This window comes from Podarcis liolepis, assembly GCF_965112155.1.
Source record: "Podarcis liolepis genome assembly, chromosome: 6".
In the NCBI taxonomy this organism is placed as follows: Eukaryota; Metazoa; Chordata; class Lepidosauria; order Squamata; family Lacertidae; genus Podarcis; species Podarcis liolepis.
The window spans coordinates 61,018,659-61,040,319 of record NC_139559.1 but is presented as its reverse complement, the minus strand read 5'-3'; the positions used below and the strand labels follow the sequence as shown (position 1 = coordinate 61,040,319).

The window sequence follows — 21,661 nt, the reverse complement described above, 5'->3', positions numbered from 1 at the left end:
TCTTATGTTGGGAGTATGGATGCATTCTCTGCCCCCAACCAAATTGTGAAATAAAGGGCTAGCTGCATTTTAAGCCAGTATTGCATATACAGCCTTACAGCAGCTAAACCTGAGTAACTGTAGGTGTAGTCAGAAAATGTTATTGATGTCAAATATTTGTCAGTGCTTCAGTTCAAATTTACACCTCTGCTGCTGTTATTTCTCCAGACTAGAAGTGAAAATCAGTGTTAAATCCAGCCAGCTTGAGATGTATGAAACATCCACTATACCTTCTCAAGCAATGTTCACTTTTTGTTTTCTCCATTAACATTTCAGATTATAATCTTTTTCCTTTTTTGCACATTCACCAAGCAGCAGAGGTGGTGGCTCAAATCCTCTGATCTTATCCTTGAATAAATATAAATCTCAGATAGCCAAAAGCTGGAGATAAACCACACAAATTATATTGCATACTACCTCTGAAGCATCTGGAATTGGCTGTATATTTAAAAAATTGAAAAATGCTCATTGGTCATTGCAAGTGTATTGCTCATAGCTTGAAAAATGAAGGAAACAGCTTTTTAATTTTAATTTTTAAAAACAACAACACATGAATATCCCAAGTTATTCTCTGTTGTAAGTAAACCCCTGTATGATTTACTCCCAAACTGACAATATTTCTTCTCTTTCTGAATATAATACTTAGGGTGGTCATTTATGTCTAAGGGAAAAAAAGACACAGATTTGAATACAATTAGCATCTACCATGAGAGAGAGAGAGAGAGAGAGAGAGAGAGAGAGAGAGAGAGAGAGACTGCCTGCCTGTTCAGTTTGTTGTCTAGGTGCCAGCTGTTGATGGACAACTTCAATGACCCTGCTCTCCTTTTTTTTCTGATGAATTATATTTAAACCAGACTTGGGTCAGACAATCCTTCAGTAACAACCCTGTCCTCTGCAAACTAGTGCAAATGGCTACTTTATTCTCAATCCTAAACTCTCACTTTCTTGCATTTTTTAAAAAGCATAATGATAGCTCAGTCGGTAAAGCATCAGACTCTTAATCTGTGTCTTGAACCCCTGACCTACCTGGCAGCAAGTCAAAATGTTGCATCCTAAGTCCAAAATCCGGGGGTCATGCAGCCACACAAGCCAAGTCCAAAGTCCAGGAAACACAGTCCAGGTCCAAGTAGCCAAGTGTGAAGTTCCACAATCACCATACAGTTCAGTCAAACCCAAAGCAGAACCCCAGAGAAATCCAGGAGCATCCAAGCCAAAGTGCCTCAACATGGGCAGCTAAGCAGACACAGCACCTCAGCTCTGCTTCCTTCTTTGCACTTTGCATGCTGATTGCAGCATCGCAGCATCTGGGCTTGATGAGGCAGGTGACCCTCACCTGTTCTGAGCCTATCACACACTTCCTCCCAGAGTTAGCGAGCCCCACCTGGCCAACTAGGGAGCTGGGCTGTGGGCTACTGCCTACCTCAGCCTCTTACAGCGCCACTCCTGCTGCTCCCTACACCTCAGAGCCCAGTGTTCATGATGGGTCCTGCTGCTCCGGTTCCTGTGCACTGACAGCCATCCCCTTGCCGTCCTACATCACCTTGTGAGTAAAGTCCTTCCTTCCCTATCCCCTGCTTGCTCTGGTTTGTCCCAGTCCCAGCCTCATCCCTCGCCAGGATATTCCTCCTCCTCCTCCTCCTCCTCCTCCTCCTCACCATCGTCCTGCCAGTTCATGACAATCTGAGGGTTGTAGGCTCAAGAGCCTCAGGTTCTACTATCTTTGGTTTCTGTTTTATTAAGCTTTGCTCTTTGATTCCTGCAGCTTGCATAGCAATCTAACCTCACATGTTCAATTTGCAAGAACACCAGCAACACCTAAGTCTAGGAAATAGTACCTTTGTTGCATAACTGGGCCAACTAATGCTGTATATCTTGTGAAACTATCTTGGGTGGATTGACTCAGGAGCACATTTGCAGAAGAGAAAAGAAAACGTATTTTTAGCCATAAATAGTTTATTGCTGAGAAACAAGTTGGGAAGGATGAATTTGCCCCTTCTAGGGCATCTTGCTCTTAGCACCGGAGTAGCATTGCATTGCTGGTTTCAGTATAAGGAGAAAGATTGATGAGTGGGACTTGGTGTGTCTGGGAACCTGATCTTGCATTAATGAGAGCACTGCTATACGACTGCCAAGTGTCTCCTGTCCAGGAGCAGACAGAAGGCCAAAGAGCAAAACAGAGTGCATACCTAACAGTCTCATTTGCATTGCTGGAACAACACAAGCCCAAGCAAGGCCATGTCTTGTCAGATTCTCAGTGTAAGTGTGTGAACCGTGTGTTGTGTTGGGTGCAAACAGTGCTTGTTTTCATATTCTGATTTATTTAAGTGTGTACTATTGCCTGGCAATAGGACAGATTTTTTTAAAAAGTGTTTTCTGTGTGTTTGAACCATATCACAAAACATAGAATCATAGAATCATAGAGTTGGAAGAGACCACAAGGGCCATCGAGTCCAACCCCCTGCCAAGCAGGAAACACCATCAGAGCACTCCTGACATATGGTTGTCAAGCCTCTGCTTAAAGACCTCCAAAGTAGGAGACTCCACCACACTCCTTGGCAGCAAATTCCACTGTCGAACAGCTCTTACTGTCAGGAAGTTCTTCCTAATGTTTAGGTGGAATCTTATTTCTTGTAGTTTGGATCCATTGCTCCGTGTCCGCTTCTCTGGAGCAGCAGAAAACAACCTTTCTCCCTCCTCTATGTGACATCCTTTTATATATTTGAACATGGCTATCATATCACCCCTTAACCTCCTCTTCTCCAGGCTAAACATGCCCAGCTCCCTTAGCCGTTCCTCATAAGGCATCGTTTCCAGGCCTTTGACCATTTTGGTTGCCCTCCTCTGGACACGTTCCAGTTTGTCAGTGTCCTTCTTGAATTGTGGTGCCCAGAACTGGACACAGTACTCCAGGTGAGGTCTGACCAGAGCAGAATACAGTGGCACTATTACTTCCCTTGATCTAGATGCTATGCTCCTATTGATGCAGCCCAGAATTGCATTGGCTTTTTTAGCTGCCGCGTCACACTGTTGGCTCATGTCAAGTTTGTGGTCAACCAAGACTCCTAGATCCTTTTCACATGTACTGCTCTCAAGCCAGGTGTCACCCATCTTGTATTTGTGCCTCTCATTTTTTTTGCCCAAGTGCAATACTTTACATTTCTCCCAGTTAAAATTCATCTTGTTTGCTTTTGCCCAGTTCTCTAATCTGTCAAGGTCGTTTTGAAGTGTGATCCTGTCCTCTGGGGTGTTAGCCACCCCTCCCAGACAACCCAAAAGCAGCAGCAGCTGAAATAATCACTGATTTAGAAATGGCAAGAGGCAACTATCTCAAGATGTTTCCTACTTGTCATATGTTTGGCAATGATAGCTTGGGTCCGTGTTCCAGTCTGTTAAAGCCTAGAGGCTACTTGAAAGGGTAGACAGACTAGAGGGCATCCAAAGATGCTTGGAAAATGTGTGGGCCATTTTATAGGACCCCACCCCGCCCCCTCACAGTTTGGTACTGGCCACTGAAAAGATCTGTGGTAGCTCTCTTCTCCCCTCTGCTCATGGAGAAAGGACATAGCTAGGCAAATATCTGGATATTTCCTCAACATTGAGAGGACTGTCTTGCAATGACTTCTGGAATTCTAGTTCGGCACATGGAGAGGGAGTTCAGATGGCCCATTGCTCACCACAATGGCAGCTGCATGTGCTGGCCCTAAGCTTCCTAGTCATAGCATGCATGTATTGGGGCCCAAAGATGTGCTGGGCTAATACACCATGGCATTAAGCTTTTGCACCAACCACTTTTCTGCTACATGGCACAACACTTATGAAATGACAATACTGTGACCTTACATGGGTCATGCAATTCTATGAAAGCTTCCTTGAAATGGATGGTGCTACTTCACCTACCATGTATTAACAAAGCTTGTTGTTTCACAGGCTTCTTTGGGCATTCTACTGTATTCTGGGATATTTTTATGAACAAGCAGTTTATACATTTTCATATATATATAAAATAAATAAGAATAGTCATATACTTAATTGGTCATAACCACAGTAGAAGCATATTCCTAGTGTAGGGTCAGCATCCATTGTAGTTTTATTCTGCAACATTCATCAGTGAATGGCTGTGTGCAAACTACACCTTTAAAGCACATTCAAAACCCACTTCCTCAAAGAATTCTGGGCATTGTAGTTTGTTAAGGGTTGCTGGAATGCTGCATTCAGATTGGCTATAACGCTAGAGCTTCTGTCTTGATTTCTCATGTTCTTTTTACACTACAGTACCTGTTGAGTTACGGAACTGTGGTTTTCTGATTTACCATGTCAGACTAAGTTTTAAATGGCAGGAAAGAATGCAACGTTAGAATACCTCCCCAACTTTCATCATGTGATACTGCACTGCAAAACTTCAAGGATTTTCCAAGTTAACAAGGTTGCAAACGGATCAAATAACACAGAAAAAAGTGTCAAACTTCCACTAGATTCCCAGAAGTGGCATTTAGATCCTGGAAAGATTACATTAAACCTGGAAATTATCAGGTAAGGATAATTTCAGGATAATGAAGTAAGTGTGGACTGAACGCAGTCAGGGTTACAATTAGCAGAAACACATAACAAACAACAGTGCCCAAAATTATTTGAGGGAAATAATGTGCTTTGAATGCGCTTTTAGCATGTGCAAACCCCAGCTTGACAACAATGTACTTAGAGCATTGTCCTGTGTCTGTCTACTCAGAAGCCAATCCTACTACATTCAATAGGACACACTTCAAAGTATAATGTGTACAGGACTGCAACCTAACTCAGTTTTTTAAAAAAACAAATCTTGAAAAAAGTACATTGTGTTCTGTACATATCCCATTATTCCTGCACAATGACACACACACACACACAGAGAGAGAGAGAGAGAGAGAGAGAGAGAGAGAGAGAGATCCTCACAATAACCCTGTGAAGTACTTTTGGCTGCAAAAAGGACACTGGACGTAGTCACCCAATGAGCTTCATGGCTGAGCATGGACTCCTGCCTATTGGAAACATATCCATGTATAAAGGTGAGATTTGAAATTTTCTCAGACATATTTTATCCTCTCCAAATATTTACATACACCGATATCAAGTTTCCCTGCTCTGGCCGGATTATGAGCTTTGAAGCTGGTAGTGACACGGTTAAGGCACTATTGTTCTAAGAAGCGCTTATCCGTGAGCATATTGTTTCAGATGGAATATATATATACAACATGAGAAAAATCTTGTTTGCTGAAGCCTTCTGTAACTTCAAAACTTGCATACAGTACTTAGATGCCAAAAGATGTTTGTCCCATAAAAGATATTAGCTGGTTTAATTTCCACTGTTGCTGGCAAGAAGCCAGTTCACATACTATATGAAAAGGTGTGTGAAAATCCCAAAGGAGGTGGACCTAGATATGGGCACTGTTCATGCTCAAAAGCATTGTCATTATATTTATTACACCTTCCAAGAATGAACCCCAGCACTGTATTCCAGACAATTGACTTCTGGATCACAATAGAGCTCTGTTTGCTGCAATTAAAGTCTGCAGTCACGGTCACCGTTTGAAGTATTCCGAACCTTTGCATGCAAATTACAGCCTCTAGATAGAAATTATCTCCAGAATGCACTTTGAAAACGAGCAGGAAGAAAGGGCAGCAATGCGGTTCAAACCCCCTTAGGCGCAAAAACCACTGGATGACCTTGGCTCGGTCACCGTCTCTCTGCCTGCCCTACATCACAAGGTTGTTGTTGGAACAGGGTTAAAAATGCGAGGAATGAAGAGGCGACCCTGAAGTCCTTGGGGTGAAGAAGGGCGGGCAAGAAGTGCTAGAAAGAAAAGGAAAGGTCAGAGGGAACGATCTGCGAAGCCCGCCCCGCCCCAATAACTCTGCCCTAACTACCTTTGCTCTCACGGCTTTTCGCGGGGCTCACTTCGAAATAAGCACACGTAAGCCCAACGGCCACGAAGGAGATGCGTGCACACATATAGGACACTCGAATGCTTCCTTTTAACGTGATCACGAGAGGTGGCTCTCTGTGCGCGCCAGCCGAAGCAGCGCAGGGGAGGGGGCAGCGTCTCCCTCTCTCTTTTGCAACGCCAGAGCATTGTGGGCAGATTTTCCCCTGCAGCGAGCGAGGAGGCTCATAAACTCTGCAAAGAAGCCCCGCTTGCTTCTCCAGCACCTCGCCGGACTCCAGAGAGCGCTGTGCAGCCGGCCCAGGGAAGGGAGCTGCAGGAGCAGCAGCCGCCCCAACCCCGACCGGCGCAGGAGGGCAAAGGAGCCCCGGGCGGACACCACCTCGGCGCGGCCGGGGGGGGCTCACTCCGGCCAGCTGCAGTCCCAGCCACGGGGCCCAGGTAAAGGAAACTTGCCTCCTTCTTTGTGCGCCTTCGCTTCCGCGCCGGCAGAGCTCAAGGTCTGGGCTGCCGTTGCTGCTGCCTCCCCATTGCAAAGGACCAATGGGACTTTAAAAAACATTTTGCTCCCGGGGCTCGATCGCCAAGAGACCGGGATCTTCCGATCTTAGAACAGGCTGGCCAGAAATAAGGATGGGAGAGAGAGAGCAAGAGGCTCAAAGGGGGTGTGGGTGCGGCGAAGAAATTTGGGGGAGAGTCGATGGTGGCGGGACTGAAGCTGCGCAGCGCGAGAACGCAGCTTCGAGTCGGTTTATCCGGAGAAATGCGAACTGAGGCTCTATTATATTATTATTGTTATTATTATAATTATCATCATCATCATGATGAATGGTGATGATAAGGACTCTTTTTCCTTGGGCAGTTTGCTGCTTCCCAAAGTGCTCGCTTCCTGGCATGGAGCGGCTGCCCCCTACAGGATCATGCTCAAAGGGAAGAAATGTAATCTGTCCCTGCCGTGTTGAAAACCAAGGACAGGAAAAGCCCGGCGCTTTAAGAGAAGCGCAGCTCAGCGCCACTGATGGGTCCTCCTTGTCACTTGCTGAGTTCAGCAGATCTCCCGTTGTCGGTGCCTTTCTTTTTTACCTTGCTCAGCTCGTTTGTCTGCTGGTTCGATTCGGGTTCTCCTCCCGATCGGTTTAAACAGAGTAGGGACTCAGATCTCAGAGGCATGAAAGGAGAAAGATAGAAAGAGTGCTCCTGAGCAAGCACAGAGTGCTTTCTCCTCAGCAAGTCACCCCACCCATTTGACTTATGTGTCTTTAAAGTGTCTAGTTGTGAGGAGATGCGCAGGTTCTGTTGTATTTAGAATACCAGTGATTTTGTGTTGGGAAGGCTCCAGAAGAGTATCTGATTTAAATAATTTCTAGAGTCGGGGCTACATCACATGTCCTAATTTTTGACATAGAATCATAGACATGTCAGAAACAACCTCACAATCCCCTTCCCTTGATGTAATTGCTGTTTTATTTGAATTGAAAGCACAGGTATTGTGTGATTGGATTCATTCGTGGATAGCAAACTCTTACAACTATTGATGGTCAGACACGCCTCCTCAGTTCTTCCCTCCTGATAGCATCCTGGCATTTATTTATGTTAACGTATAGGTTACCTGTTCCAGGGGCAGAGAGCGACTTACATACCTGATACTTCATACAAAGAACAGATAGGTGCCAAGGGATTCACAATTCCCTTCCGGTTCTCTTTTTAACTCCTTTGTCCAAAACCAAGGGGTTTCTTTTCCCAGCCTAATGTATTCTGCAGATGTGCAGAGGGATGGCAAGTTTCCTCTTAGTATTACGGCTGTTTCGCGGAAGCCTGATTCCTCTTTTACTAATTTATTTATTGTTGAAACCAGAGATGTGCGCTCCTGCACTGGTGGGGCAAGGGAAGCACACGCTTCCTTTTAAAGAATGGAATACGGAAGGAAAACAAAAAAAGATGTTCTTAAATAGCTAGCTATTGCTGCAGGAGAAGGAAAAGCTTCCTTGAGTTTCCAGATATTTTACCTTTTAAAGCAAGGGCGGCTAAACTCAGGCCTGAGGGCTGCATATGGTCCTGCAAGCCGCTCTGTCCAGCTTGAGGGCCTGTTTCGAGATAAAAGTAGATGGAACACTGGATGTGACTCTTATCTTTCTGCCATAGGCTGCATTCCAGCTATGTGAAATTCAGGTATTTCTATACTCACACCCGTATACACGTATCTCCCAAGCAATAGGCATATGCGCAGTTCAGGGATGCATCCCAGCCAGGCAAAAGCACTCAAAGAGGGTTTATTGTAGGGCTGGTAAGCACCTGGCCTGTGGAGACTGTATGAGGCCTGACAGGAGACACGGCCTGGGAAGATTCCCGAGGGCTACAGCGATAGGTCTGGTGGGCCACATTGGCCTCTGGGCATGAGGTTCCCCACCCTTGATTTAGTGCTGTTGTTCCAGACTGTCCAGGCTCCCACTAGTCAACCAGGACTTGGGACTCGTGGCTTGGTTACTACTAAGGGTGTTATTCCAAAGATGGCCGCGCTGCACAGTCCAAACATAGGTCAGGTTACCAGCAGTGTTTTGAAACTCCCATTGTTCTAGGAGCATTTTGCGACAGGGAATTTCATTAATGCGAGCAGTTTCTGAGCTCTGGGCGCAGTACTGTGTTTAAGATTTCAGAATAAAACTGCAGAGTGGAAGGAAAGGAGGACCTTTTTCTGCCTCCCCGCTTCCAGCTACTCTCTGAAGACTGGAGAAGAGACCCTCCTAAGAATATTAGGGGGGGTGGGTAGGGGAAGGACTAGACCATGTGAAAAGTGAACATAATATTTTAGCTGCAGTTCATTTTCAGCTTTGTATTCTTGTTATATAAAAAAAGTGTGCCTAGACATTCCGTTGTTGCGCCCATAACCCAGGTTTAGGGTGCCATTTAGCTCCTAGCTTTCATAGCTCAGTTTCTAAAACTGATTACAAGGTGTGCAAATCCGCCGCTTAAATCAGAGTTCTAAGTTACAAAGATTGTCATAAATTACAAAGACACCATCCCATCTCTTGGCATGCCTCCTGAGCTCTGCTTTTGGAGAGTGGGGTAGGCACAGCCATTTATGTGTTTTACATACTGAGGCATGGGATCAGGCCAGCAAGCGGGCACTTCTGTCAGAAGGCTGGGTCCATTTGCGCTGGTGCAACCAGTGATGCATTCTTGGAGATGGGAGCAGTTGACAGCTCACTATCCACTCTAGGCTCAGGGGCTTCCTTGGGGGTGGGAAGCACTTCACTGGCCGCAAGTGGAGCTGAGGCCTAGTTAGGCGGCTCTCCCTCAACGCTTGGGTGTGTGCTTTCTCTGAACAAGTGCCTCTTCACGATATGGGTCAGCACCTCCCAGACCACTGGGTCCCTCCGCAGAATCAGGTTCCACTCTTCCATTCCTTCTCTGAAGTCAAGAAGTCTCCACAGGACTCAAAACGGCTTCATAAAAATATAGCTGGCAAATAATCTGTAGTCCAAAACCTAAATGCATGCTTATGAATAGAGAGTACTTGTCTCGCTGCCTTTCATTGCTATATTGCAGCGTTTAGAAGTGGAATGACTGTACCATTCCCCCCTCCTTTCTCTTGTTTGTGAGAGAAGTAGTTTGGTTAGATTGCATAGAGACTTGTTTGTACAAGTGAGCCTGGGTGGGTGTGAACAAACTGAGGAGAGCAGAACTGAAGCACACCAAGTCCGAATTGGGTCACTACATTCTGTAGAGTTCAGAGTTGAGAAATTCAGATTCCTACGAAAGGTTTACCTCCCACACTCTCGGGCCTATGAGAGCCTGTTCAGCCAAAATATTTAGGTGCGGTTATCTGCCAAATGAGGGAATAAACAATTTACTTCAAAGCATTGTGTAGGACCAACATAATTCTGGGGAATTAAGAAATTTCTCAGAATTAAGAGATTAAGAGTATGCTTACAAATCAATATTTTTTTCTTCTTCACTGCCTTGTTTTCATATTCTCCCTGGTACAGTGTTCCCCCTGATACAATTCTAGGAGCTCAAGGTGGCATACCTGGTTCTCCCCCTCTGCAATTAACTCCCCACAACAACCCTGGGAAGTAGGTCAGCTGAGAGGCAATGACTGGCCCAAGGTCATCCAGTGAGCTTCATGGCTGAGGGGGGATTTGAACCCTGGTCTCCCAGGTCCTTGTCCAACACTTTAACCACTACACCACACAGGCTTTGTCATGTGTCATATAACATTACTGTAAACACATCAGAACGAATGTTCAGTGAGGACGGTCATTAGGAAGTGACCTTTGCTGATATTTGGTGTGGGCTGGGTTTTGTCTTTTAACCTTTATCTCTTGGTGATGTCTGTTTGACACCATTTTGGTTACAAGACAAGGAAATGTCGGCTGGTGAGTCGAATACCGATAAAGAATAAGCAAAGCGCAGCCTCCTTAAGTGGCAGTCTCCACTTGGCAGAGCAGGATATATGTGGCTCCCATCCCAAACCAATTGGGCCATTAATCATCATGAAACATGTAGGGCGAGCTAAAGACGAGGCACTTAATTCTGGTCACAAATTAGTCTAAAACCTGTGTGATAGCACCGGCTCAAATGGAGGCACCTTAGCATTTAAATGCTGATTGCAGAAACAGGTGTTAGATTCTCAAAACCTATTCGCAGAGGTTATAAAAAATGCCCATGTTAAATCAAACACTCATTTCAGTTTTTAATAACTTCGCAGGTCTAGGCTGAACTATCTGTGGAGACTTTTTTGGGTCACAAGTGACTCCTTAAAAAACAAACACACACGGTTAAGGTTTGCAGGCCTGTTTCCCCACCCCCTCAACCTCCACTATTCCACATGATGAATATGCCTTTCTGCTTTTGTCTTGTTCCACGATCACAATATGGAAATTATGAAGTCATACCCATCAAACCACTAATTTTCATAGAAAGCAGGCGCCACGTCTGCAAAGGTGTTCACATACTGTACCTAAGGTTTATGGGGACAGACAGAGGATCATTCCAGACAAGTGTTCCCCAACTTGGTGCCCACCAGATATTTGGGACTCCAGTCCCCCTCAGCCCAAGCCAGCAGCCAGGATGATGGAAGCTGTAGCTAGAAACATTGGGGGGGGGGGAGAGCCCAAGGTCAGAAGGCTGTTCTACCTGTTGGTCTTAACTTTGCTGGATTGCCATATGTAGGACATAGAACAATGTGCATGATGGACAGCAGAATCTAAGTATCAACCACACAAAACAAGCTCATTGGAAACCACTCAATGTTGCATATTTATTATAGACTTTGTTCTCCAGTTGTCTGCATAACAGAACTTCTGCTGTGCCATCAATTCACAGTGTGAACAAAATAGCATTTTTGTCTAGCTTTGTAAAAACATAATTCTCCCAGCATTTGGTGTGTTGGGAGGTGTTGACCTGCACTCAAGGCTACATATGACTAAAGGATAAGCTAGTTTGGGAGAGGCAAGGTTGCCTTTGTCTGACGTCCAAGTTCTTATCCCAGAGAAGTCAATGGGAGCTTTGTCGTTGACTTCAGTGGGTTAATGATTTACTCTTTAGAAAATGCCTTGCTTTTTCTCTTTGCCAGAACCTGTTAAAGGATGCAACATAATGAAATATAGAAATGATTCTGCAAACTATATCCTAATGGGAGATAGGTCAGGGGTTGGTTGGTTGGTTTGGTTTGTTTGTTTCTACAAAGCATTTAGCCACACTTCCCCCTCAGAATTTTGGAGAGGGGCATTATATGCCTGAGAATCTGCTCAGAAGACATTCAATCAAAGCAGCCCTACGTATAAGGAGAAAATGGCATTTTAAGTCAAAAATGGATGGCTGTGTATAGTCATTACTGCCACCTTGTTAAATGGCTATTTAACTGCCTGTGGACTCAGTGGAGGTTTTGCCAATTATTTTGAAAGTAATTGAGTTCGCATTAAAGTATTCCGAGTTAATTACACAGCAGCCAGCTTTGTTTATCCAAGTCTCATAAGGTCCATAGACAAACAACAACAACGATTTAGAAATTTAAGGAGTGCCCTGTGATAAATATAGCTTATCACCAGGGGCTGATTTTTTAAAATCTCTGGCTTGTCATGTTTAATAGTGTAGTCACTAGTCGCAACTGAGGAGTCTCATGGTGCAGGTTGCACATGCTGCAAATGTGTGGGTTGAATAGGAGTGTGGAAGTAAGCACACAGGCAGTAGCCGATCACAGCAACACCAGTTCCATTCCTTGGAAATCTCTTCCATTGTTTGCTTCTCACTATCAGTGTCCCATCTGGCACATGGCTGTGACAGATGTTTCATGACTAATTTCCAAACAGTTCAGTACTCAAAACGGTACTCAAAACGGTACACAGGGCAAAGGATAGCCATGTGAAAGCATCTTGCAGGAGCTGCCTGATAACTGTAAGGAGGTTTCTTTCTAAACCTTTACTTCTCTAGTATATCAGTAGGGGCCATAGGAGGGAAGTTTCTCAAGTCACCTTTGCTCTAGAGTCCAACTCAGCTGTTGCACTGAGTCCAAGGAACTTCAGAACAGTATTAGTCAAGGAGAGTGAGCCTTCTAACGCAGAACTTTGTATGGAATAATTGCTCACAGCTTATCTGATTTATTTAATTTTGTTTAATCTCCTTATAATGGCAGAAACTAAAGGGCATCTTTGCCCAAGGAAATTTATTTCATGGGTTAATAAAGCACGAAGTCCATGCAGTGCTGGGGGAGTCTCAAATTCAGGAACCCTTCTATGCCTCCAAGAGTTTTGTTAGTCTAGAGTTTAACTGGAACATTAGAGGTGGTGTATTTAACCTTATGTGGCAAAAGAAAGGAATAATTTGTGGTGTATGCTCTGTATAAAAATACTCTCAAGTTGAAACACTGGTGAAATTATAATGGGCAGAAGCTTTAACTAATGTGCCTAAAGTCTCTGAAACGCTGTGTTTGTTTTGCAATATCATATGAGTGGTATTCAAACTACCTTTTATACAGAGTAGACCTATTAAAATTAATGCCCCTAGCTTAGTCATGCTCCTTTAATTTCAGTGGGTCTGCTGTGAGTAAACCTTAGCTGAATAACACCCTATGTGTTTTCATATTTATGAAACTAATCAAAATTATTATGTGAACCACCCTGAGAACTTATGATGAAGTGTGGTATATACATCTAATAGATAAATAAATAACCCCCTCCCAAAACCCCCTCACCAATGTCCCATTGAACAGATGAGTTTTAATTTTCGATAAGTATACATAAGATTATGGGACACGGGTGGCGCTGTGGGTAAAACCTCAGTGCCTAGGACTTGCCGATCGCATGGTCGGCGGTTCGAATCCCCACGGCGGGGTGAGCTCCCGTCTTTCGGTCCCAGCTCCTGCCCACCTAGCAGTTCGAAAGCACCCCTAAGTGCAAGTAGATAAATAGGTACCGCTTTCTAGCGGGAAGGTAAACGGCGTTTCCTTGTGCTGTGCTGGTGCTGGCTCACCAGTGCAGCTTTGTCACGCTGGCCACGTGACCCGGAAGTGTCTTCGGACAGCGCTGGCCCCCGGCCTCTTAAGTGAGATGGGTGCACAACCCTAGAGTCGGACACGACTGGCCCGTACGGGCAGGGGTACCTTTACCTTTACCTATACATAAGATTACTCAGTAAATCTATAAATAAGTTTTTAAAAACCAAATCCATCTCTCATGTTAGCTTATTGTAGGGGTGGGGAACTCTAGGCCTGGGGGCCAAATCCAGCCCTCCTGACTGCCCAGGCCGTCCCTCTGCCCCAGGCCATATCCCTCACTGCTCCCAATACATGCCCTTAATTGTGGGGTTGTTGTTTCCCCCCCCCCCCCAGGCTTGAACATATCTTACCTGTAATAATGCCACAGACACTGCCTTCCCCGCTTTTGACCACACCTACCACTAGGATATGCCCCTCAGAAGATTGCCCATCAGGGAATACAGACCTGGAGCTGGAAAAGTTCCCTATCACTAGCTTAAAAGGACAAATAAAGCTTTCATTACGCTGATTGCAAATTTTCAACTCAAGAGAGAAGATGAACTCCTGTGGAGAAAATGCCAAGCAACAGTTCATATCCCTTAGAAAATACTTTCTTTTGATGGGAGACAAGATAGTAGCTATCACAGCATTCAAAATCAGAAGTCGTTTAAAGAGAAAAAGAAAAATATGATCTCTTTGCAAATTTCAGTTGCGGGCTGACTGACCTCTGCATTGTTTGTACACTTCTTTGCCTCTCAGGATTTAATTAAAACTTTCCTACATGGATAAGAAGTTTAAAAAAAAGGACCAGCACTGTGAAGTTGAATCCAAATGCTCCAGAGGAGGTTGTTCTGCACCAAAGGATTTGCTTCATATTCCTGAATACCTGATACTGCCTTTAGAAAACAGCTCTTATATTATTAGTGATCCTCCCAGCAATGTCACGGTTCCACTTGACTGAAACGGAGATCTGATTTTAAAAGCAAAGTATGTGCAAAGTTCTGTCAAAACACCTGAGAGGTTTGAGTTTATCATTACAGCTGGTAGATATATGCCTTTTTACAGTCAGATCCTGGCAGGCACAGGATTGGCGTGTGTGTGTGTGTGTGTGTGTAAGTGTGTAAAGGCTTCCAACTGTTAAGAAGATGAGATATCCCCTCACTCCAGTGCTGACAGCCTTCCTCTTTGAAAGGATTGCAACAGCTGTCAGTCAGTCAAGCAGTTTTGCACGGCAGAGATGAGAGACTGTTATGTGTGTTTTGTCATTGGTCTTATACTTGTAAGCTGCTTACAAACCACCTTGGCAATGAAGCAGTATATAAATAAAAAGCCCCAGCCTCCAGTTCTGTATACTAAAGGCTTTGGAGAACCTTTCTCTGCCTGGCTCCAGAACAGTATTTGACCAGTAAAATGCTGCTGTATGGAAGCGGGTGGGCAGGACTTGAAATGTAGGATTCTAAAATGGCAGATAGTGCAGAGTGGCCCAGCTCTCTCTCCCACATGCTTGGGAGGAAATGATGCTTCACTGCAGGTCTTGGTTTGAACAACAGCTGCTCAAATGAGAGAGGATGGTTGGGCTAACTGACAACATAATGGTTTCTGGATGCAGTGGGATATCTAGGTCTTGCACTGTGTTATTTACTGAGAATATTGGCCTAGGTTCTCAAGCCTGATGGGTGAGTGTGAGTGGCTTTAATTTCCCAGACTTTTGTTCCCAGACTTCATGCAAACCCAGGATTGTGATGCGGCACTACAGATCATCCAATGGAGACTTCATGATGACATTCTTACATTTTTATTATACAGAGAGAAAATATTTTCATTTAAATGTTTTAAATCTTTTATTTTGTCATGTTTCTGCACATATTATTGGATAGCACATAAAAGGGTGATTAATCAAATGCCAATGCAGAATTTCAGCCTGTGCTGCTCCTCCATCATTCAGCCAATGGAAACACGAAAGCATCTCACACAGCTGTCTCCCCATGTAGTGTACAGCAGCGTCCCTGGGAAAAAGTACTTGCTATTTCCACAGGGCATGGGAAATTACTATCTGAATGCTGTGCTGTCATTCCTCCCCCTCGGAATTCTAGGTGCATGTACACATCACAGCGAATAGTCTGGTATTCTGTGAATTTTCTATAGCTGTGAATATGCAGCATCTGTAGAAGTAAACTAGTTATTGTTGGCCAGTGCAGTCAGTTGAACCTAATAATCCTTTAAGGTACTGGAACCAAAAAGCATTCAGTTTTCTATCCAGGCCCATATGTAAATCATATAATGGTATATTCTAATAGTCAACCCTTTGCTGTATAATAAGTAGTTTAGTTGAGCAAAATATAGCATGATGAGAATAAGGGAGGGAATCATTAATTTCCCCCCAAATGTTAAGGTCAATAAATGTTCAGGCAGACAGAAGTAACACAATGTCATGTAGTTCAAGCTTTTAATTGTAGTCACTGAAGTCAATGTACATGGCTAGAGGCAGCAATTTTAGATTTCTGTAAAGCCTAAACTAGCTCTCAACACTTTGCTTCTTTGCATGAAATCCCATCTTTAGTCTTAGTGTGTGCATTTTTCATGCATCCTGTATCATTTGAGTCCTTTCCTGCATAACTAATTCTTCTCCCTGTTCTTCACTTGACAGATTGAAAACTCATTATGTACACATCTGTATATCCAAACAGATTTCAAAAGTATGTACTGCATATATTCCCCCAGAGTCTGCATTTACATTTGATAGGTGGCTTTTGCTGACAATTCTGCTTTGCTGCTCTGTGTTCATCTGGACCACCTACCTAGACCAGCTCTTTGGAGAGCCTTTAAACAGAAGATGCTAGATCACACAAGGATAGCTGGCAAAGGACGATGAGGGCGTAAATGCTATTTCATGACAGAAGGCATGGTTAGCATAAAGGAGACCATGGGGTCCTTCCACTGCCAGCTCACTAGTTGATGCCCACAAGGAAGGAGTTCATAATTAGCTCCTGTTGAGATGCCGCAATCCTGCTCCTGAAGGGAATTTGTTGATTCAGCATCTTAATCCTCCATGGGACGGGTCTACCTGACCCAGCCTAAAGCTCAGTCGGCCATTTAGGCCAGGTTAGGATTGCTGAGTTTAGTTTTAAACGTCAAGTGTTTTGGCAGCTGGCTTTCTATTTGTTTGTGTGGGTTTGGTTTTTTTACTTAAGTAATTCATCTCGCAAAATAGACAATGATCAATCTGCAAATGTGCACTCACACTTGGTGCTGTGTGTGTATCTCCTTGCAGAATTCACAGTAGGGAAAGAAGATCAAGGAATCGTGGATGGACTAGGCGAGAGGTCAGATTAAAGTGGGTAAAGGCTGAGGTAGCTGTGTTTCCAGGCGCCTAAGATTTCTTCCTAGAGCCTGTCCAGCTATAACATTCCTCTTGTAGGATCCCTGAACCTCAGCTCCTGTAGCCAGATGGACTACATTAGGCCAACAGTACATTTCAATACATCTAGAATTTCAATCCAAAATGACAATATGCCTTGAGAGAGCCATTCCCCTTGTTGCTTTCATTTGTACTACTACAAAGCAATTTTGAGGGCTCAAATTTTAATTGGAGCAGCGGCACCAAAGGAGGAGGTGCTTAACCCTCCTCTTCCTGCCCCCATGACCTTTTCGTGATCCAAAAGAGGTGTACAGTACTTTTAAAATAAGTAGGACATGACTGGATAACCAAATCGGAACGTTGTGGGTTCAGTTTCACCTCGAAAGCCTTTTGACAGAACTCTGGCACACCTCCTGTTGCAATATTCTCTCAGATCACAATCGAAGCATTATCTAGACCTTGGCGAGTTTTATTAGCTATTATGAAATCTTTCCCCTTCTAATGAGATCTCCCCCACCGACCCCAACAATAAGCCTCAAAAACTGGCAGCTGACTTGAGTGTGCTTTGCATCTTGGAAGCGGTGTGGTGACACTTTGACGTTGTTTGTTCAGTTTCCTCACACAAAGCTCCGTTGCCAATAGTCAGGTCTTTCGTCCAACTTGGGTCTCAGATAAGGCATGTTCATGTTTTCCTTGATTTTGTTAATCTGGCCTGTTTTGTGGTTTGGCAGAGCCCACTCTTGCTCAGGGGCAGCAGTGTGGCACAGTACCCCTTTCTCCCTACTACCTCTCACTGCTGTAAGCGACAGCTGCCATCACTGGCAGAGTTAATGGGGACCCTGCCCCACCAACCTCAGCCAACTCTCCACCCCACCTGCCTGCCTGCCTCCTTGCTTACAACTAGTCAAGAGGTGGCTAGTGAACAACTAGTCAGCAGGGTTTTAAGTGGGTCTCCTTAAACCACAGGATCACTCTGGAAAGGGCTTTCCTCCCACTTCTGCCTGCTCTTACAGATGCTACTCATTGAACTGCAGCTGAGGTATAAAATCAATCTTGCTGAATGCTCAGTAATGACAACAGATGCATTGCTGATTTTTCTGGTCCTTCTGCACAGATTCAATGTCTTCACTGGTTCTCTGTAGACTGATGGTATAACAAGGAAGATATGAAGCCTCAGCCAAAATAACCTCTTCAGAATGGGACACTGCTGTTATTATTTAGCATCTCTACTAGGTATGGTGCCTTCCAGGTACTGTTATAGACTGCAGCTTCCCCCAGCCCAGCACTTGGCCATGCTGGCTGGGGCTGTTGAAAGCTGAAACCAGCAACGTATGGTGGTCAGTGCATTGAATAAACTCTTGGGCTCCCAATTCACTTCTACGCAAACAACCATCTTTGCTGTGGCATCCGTTAACACTCAGAATCACCCATGATGTTGTAGCATAAGACAATCAAAGCTGTTTCACTTTGCTTTCCATTCACACTATTTAAAAAAACAACCCCCAAAAGTGTAGTCAGTGTGACTTTAAAATGCAAATGTGGTTGTTACTTTTATTTAGTAGCATGAACAAACTTGATTTTGTTTGTTTGGCATCAGGGAGTTTGGCAGTTGGGTATGTGAGAAACAGAGTTTGGGGGTGATCATGAGAGAGATAGAGAGATACTGTGATTGTATTTGTGTGTTGGAGATCAGAGCCCATCTCTGCCATTGGACTTGGGTTCTGGGACAAGTTATTTTAGCTTCACCATTTTACCTCCTGTGAAATGGGTTTCTGTTGCTTTGAAGGGATGGTTTTGCACGTTCCTTTCTGCCTTGTGCTCAGGTTCTGGCGCAAGTTGTCTTTTGCCATCACAAGTTTGCTTCCGGTGAAATGGTTTTCTGAACAAGCAGATAATTGTGGCTTCAGAAAGTGGCTTTGTGTATTGGGGATCAGTGCCCCACCCTTACGCCCATTGCCTTGTGTTCAGGTTCTGGAGCAAGTGTGCCTGTCTTATCTCCAATTTGCCTCCTATGGGTTGGTTTTTTGTTGGAGCAGAAAGCTGTCACTTAAGATGCAGGCTTTGATATTTGGGGCTGAAAGCCAACCTCTGCGTTGTACAAAGGTTGAGATCACTTGTCCCCATCTAGTCCAGACAGCTGTCTTGTCTGTAGCATTGGCCAGTAGGGATAGCAGGGAAATTTGTTTAGGTAACCTACCCAGTTTGCAATTCCCAAATAAAATACAGTAAGCCCACAACTTATGCACATTTAACGTGTGCACATTCAACTTTATGCTCTTGGCAAAAAGTAAAAAAGTGAAAGGGGGTGGCATGGGGGGGGGGGAGAGACTTTGGCAATCCCACTCACCATTGAACCCAATGTGTTTTAGCTTTAGGCATGATCCCCAGAACGTAACCCCCACGTAAGTGGTGGGCTTACTGTACACAGCAAAACACACCTATCCTTCAAAATTTCTACTTCTCTAATTTTTTGCAGTGCAGTTGTCCAACCCAACATGCATCCCCCCGAAAAAGGCATATGTTAAGGAAAGGTGCGCACAAAATGCTTATTTTAGTGAAAATAATGTCCCAAAATTGGGGGGAAGCTGATTGGAAACAAAATGTATATTTTAGGCAAAATTGCAGAGTAATGCTAGGTGAAATGCATAGGAAAATGCACATGAATTTTCATACAGTAGTTAAAAGAAGTTTGCAAACTAAGGTGGAAACGGGGAGAACCAAACTGAAGATTGGGGGGCGGGGGAGAGAAACAAATAGAAACGAAAATGAAAACCAATTTATCTGTGTCTTTGAAAAGGTTAAAAGCAACCAGCCATGACTGAAAACTGCACTAGAACCCCTTTCCCTCCCAGTTTGTTTGTTTTGTTTTTTTGAAAGGTGCATTTAGTTCCTTCAAAGAGAGGAGCTGTACAGCAGGACCAGGTGGAGGAGGCAGTGATGATCATTTGCCTCACAAGTTGCATTTTCTTTCTCACACATGAGGTAGTGTCTTCTAATAACATCTGTGAGAGGGGAAGGGTCCCAGTCCCAGCAGTGATGAACACACTGTATTGCTTTCCCAAGGCATCAATGGCTACTAGCCACGATGGCTATATATTACCTCTAAATACTAGTTTCTGGGGATCACAAGCAAGAGAGAGCTCATAGCCATCTGCTTCACTGCTGTGAGAACGGAAAGCTGGGCTAGATGGACCTTTGGCTTGATCCGTAGGAACGCAGGAAGCCGCCTTATACATAGTGAGTCCTTTGGCCCATCTAGCTCAGTACAGTACTGTCTACACCAACTGGCAGCAGCTTTCCAGGGCTTCAAGTAATGGACATTCCCTGCCTTACCAGGAGATGCTGGGGATAGGATCTGGGGCCTTCTGAGTGCACAACCTATCTTGCAACAATAAGCTACAGTCGGACCTTGGTTGTCAAATGCCTTGGTACTTGGACATTTTGGCTCCCGAACGCCGCAAACCTAGAAGTGAGTTTTCCGCTTTGCGAACTTTTTTGGAAGCCAAACATCCAACGCGGCTTCCGATTGAGTGCAGAAAGCTCCTGCAGCCAATCGGAAGCCACGCCTTGGTTTTCAAACAGTTCCAGAAGTCAAACTGACTCCCGGAATGGATCATTTTGACAACCAAGGTACCACTGTATTGCCCTTCTTCCACTGAGCTATAGCCTTTTCCAGCAGGGCTGCTTTTACTTTCCTATGCCATTACTTGGCATTTTTTTCTGCCTGCTGTCCTGTACCTTTTGACAGCAGTGTATTAGGCAGAAGCCCAGCAGGTGAAACAGTTCCATGCTGGGATAAGCTCCCTAACCCTAACCCTGCCATGCAGCTGTTAAAACAAACTTTTCTACCTACATAAGACCTACAGCTACAAGGCAGATCAATGTGGCATCTATCATTGTTCTTAATTCAGAAAATAAAACTTGCCCTTTTAGCAATACTTGCAGACTACAAGTAAATCAGACACTAAGTTGAACATTTAATTAAGGCTGCAATCCATAACTTTTTATTAGACTATAAAACTTACTGAAATCCACAGTGTCTGAATTCTGAGGGAATATTAATGCACAATATAATCATGTTTCTGTTTGGGAAGGTTTGTGATATGAGGTAGAACCAGGCTTTGCTTGTCTTACCCAAAATAATTTTTATGTTTCTGCCACTGTTAATTATTGGCAGCCTTTTAAATAATCCTTTCAAAAAAAAAAATATGATAATTCTTTCACAACTTGGTTCAGGCATTTCCTCTTGGGAGTTAATCAGATGTTTTGTTTCTCTTGGAGCTTCAAAAATAAGACAATCCTTCTTTGGAAAGTATATGAAGATTCTTGCAAATGCCATGTTTTTACCATGCCTGAACACGACTTCTATTTGCATCCTTCTGTGTTATCACAGCAAAGGTTGTATTTGCTTTTCAAGCAAGGTCATTAGTCAGCTGACCAACTCTTTAGCAGCTGGAGTGACTACATGTTTTGCCAGTGTAACTCTGGACTTTTCAGGAGTGTTTGGAGCGCTTCCTAGAAAGAGAAGGCTTGTCTGGGTTTCTTTTCTTCCTTTTGATTTGGCAGCTGGGAGGATATGAAGGTAACCTGGCCAAATACTTCTGTTAACTGCCAGTTTGAACTCCAATAATGAAATGCCGAGTTAAATTGCTGCAATGCAGTTGCAAATGATAGGCAGTATCAGAAAGCTGTTGCAATAGCTCTTAACGAGAATGCATTAACTTGTCATCTCACTGGGGAGAAATGATCTTGGTTTCAAAATACTGTTTTTAAATGCTTCTTAATGATCAAAGGGTCCTTCCTTGCAGTGAATGCAACAGGCATTGATCTTAGTGACTCTATGCATTGTCAGTTCGGAAGTGGCAAACCATT

At 44.1% G+C, this 21,661-nt stretch overlaps 1 protein-coding gene across 7 annotated transcripts in view; it reads left to right on the top strand.

The window, feature by feature from the left end:
* KANK4 (KN motif and ankyrin repeat domains 4) overlaps positions 1 to 21,661 on the top strand; it is a 60,291-nt gene that overhangs the window by 12,418 nt on the left and 26,212 nt on the right. For 2 of the 7 annotated variants that reach the window (XM_083510263.1, XM_083510259.1), the window contains exon 1: positions 21,262 to 21,371. The exons of 1 other annotated variant lie outside the window; for it this stretch is intronic. The gene's annotated coding sequence lies outside the window, so the exon portion shown is untranslated. Of the gene's footprint in view, positions 1 to 5,835; positions 6,399 to 17,809; positions 17,829 to 21,261; positions 21,372 to 21,661 lie in introns of those variants that run through there. 4 more of the 7 variants (XM_083510258.1, XM_083510262.1, XM_083510264.1 and 1 more) reach the window with 4 other exon arrangements.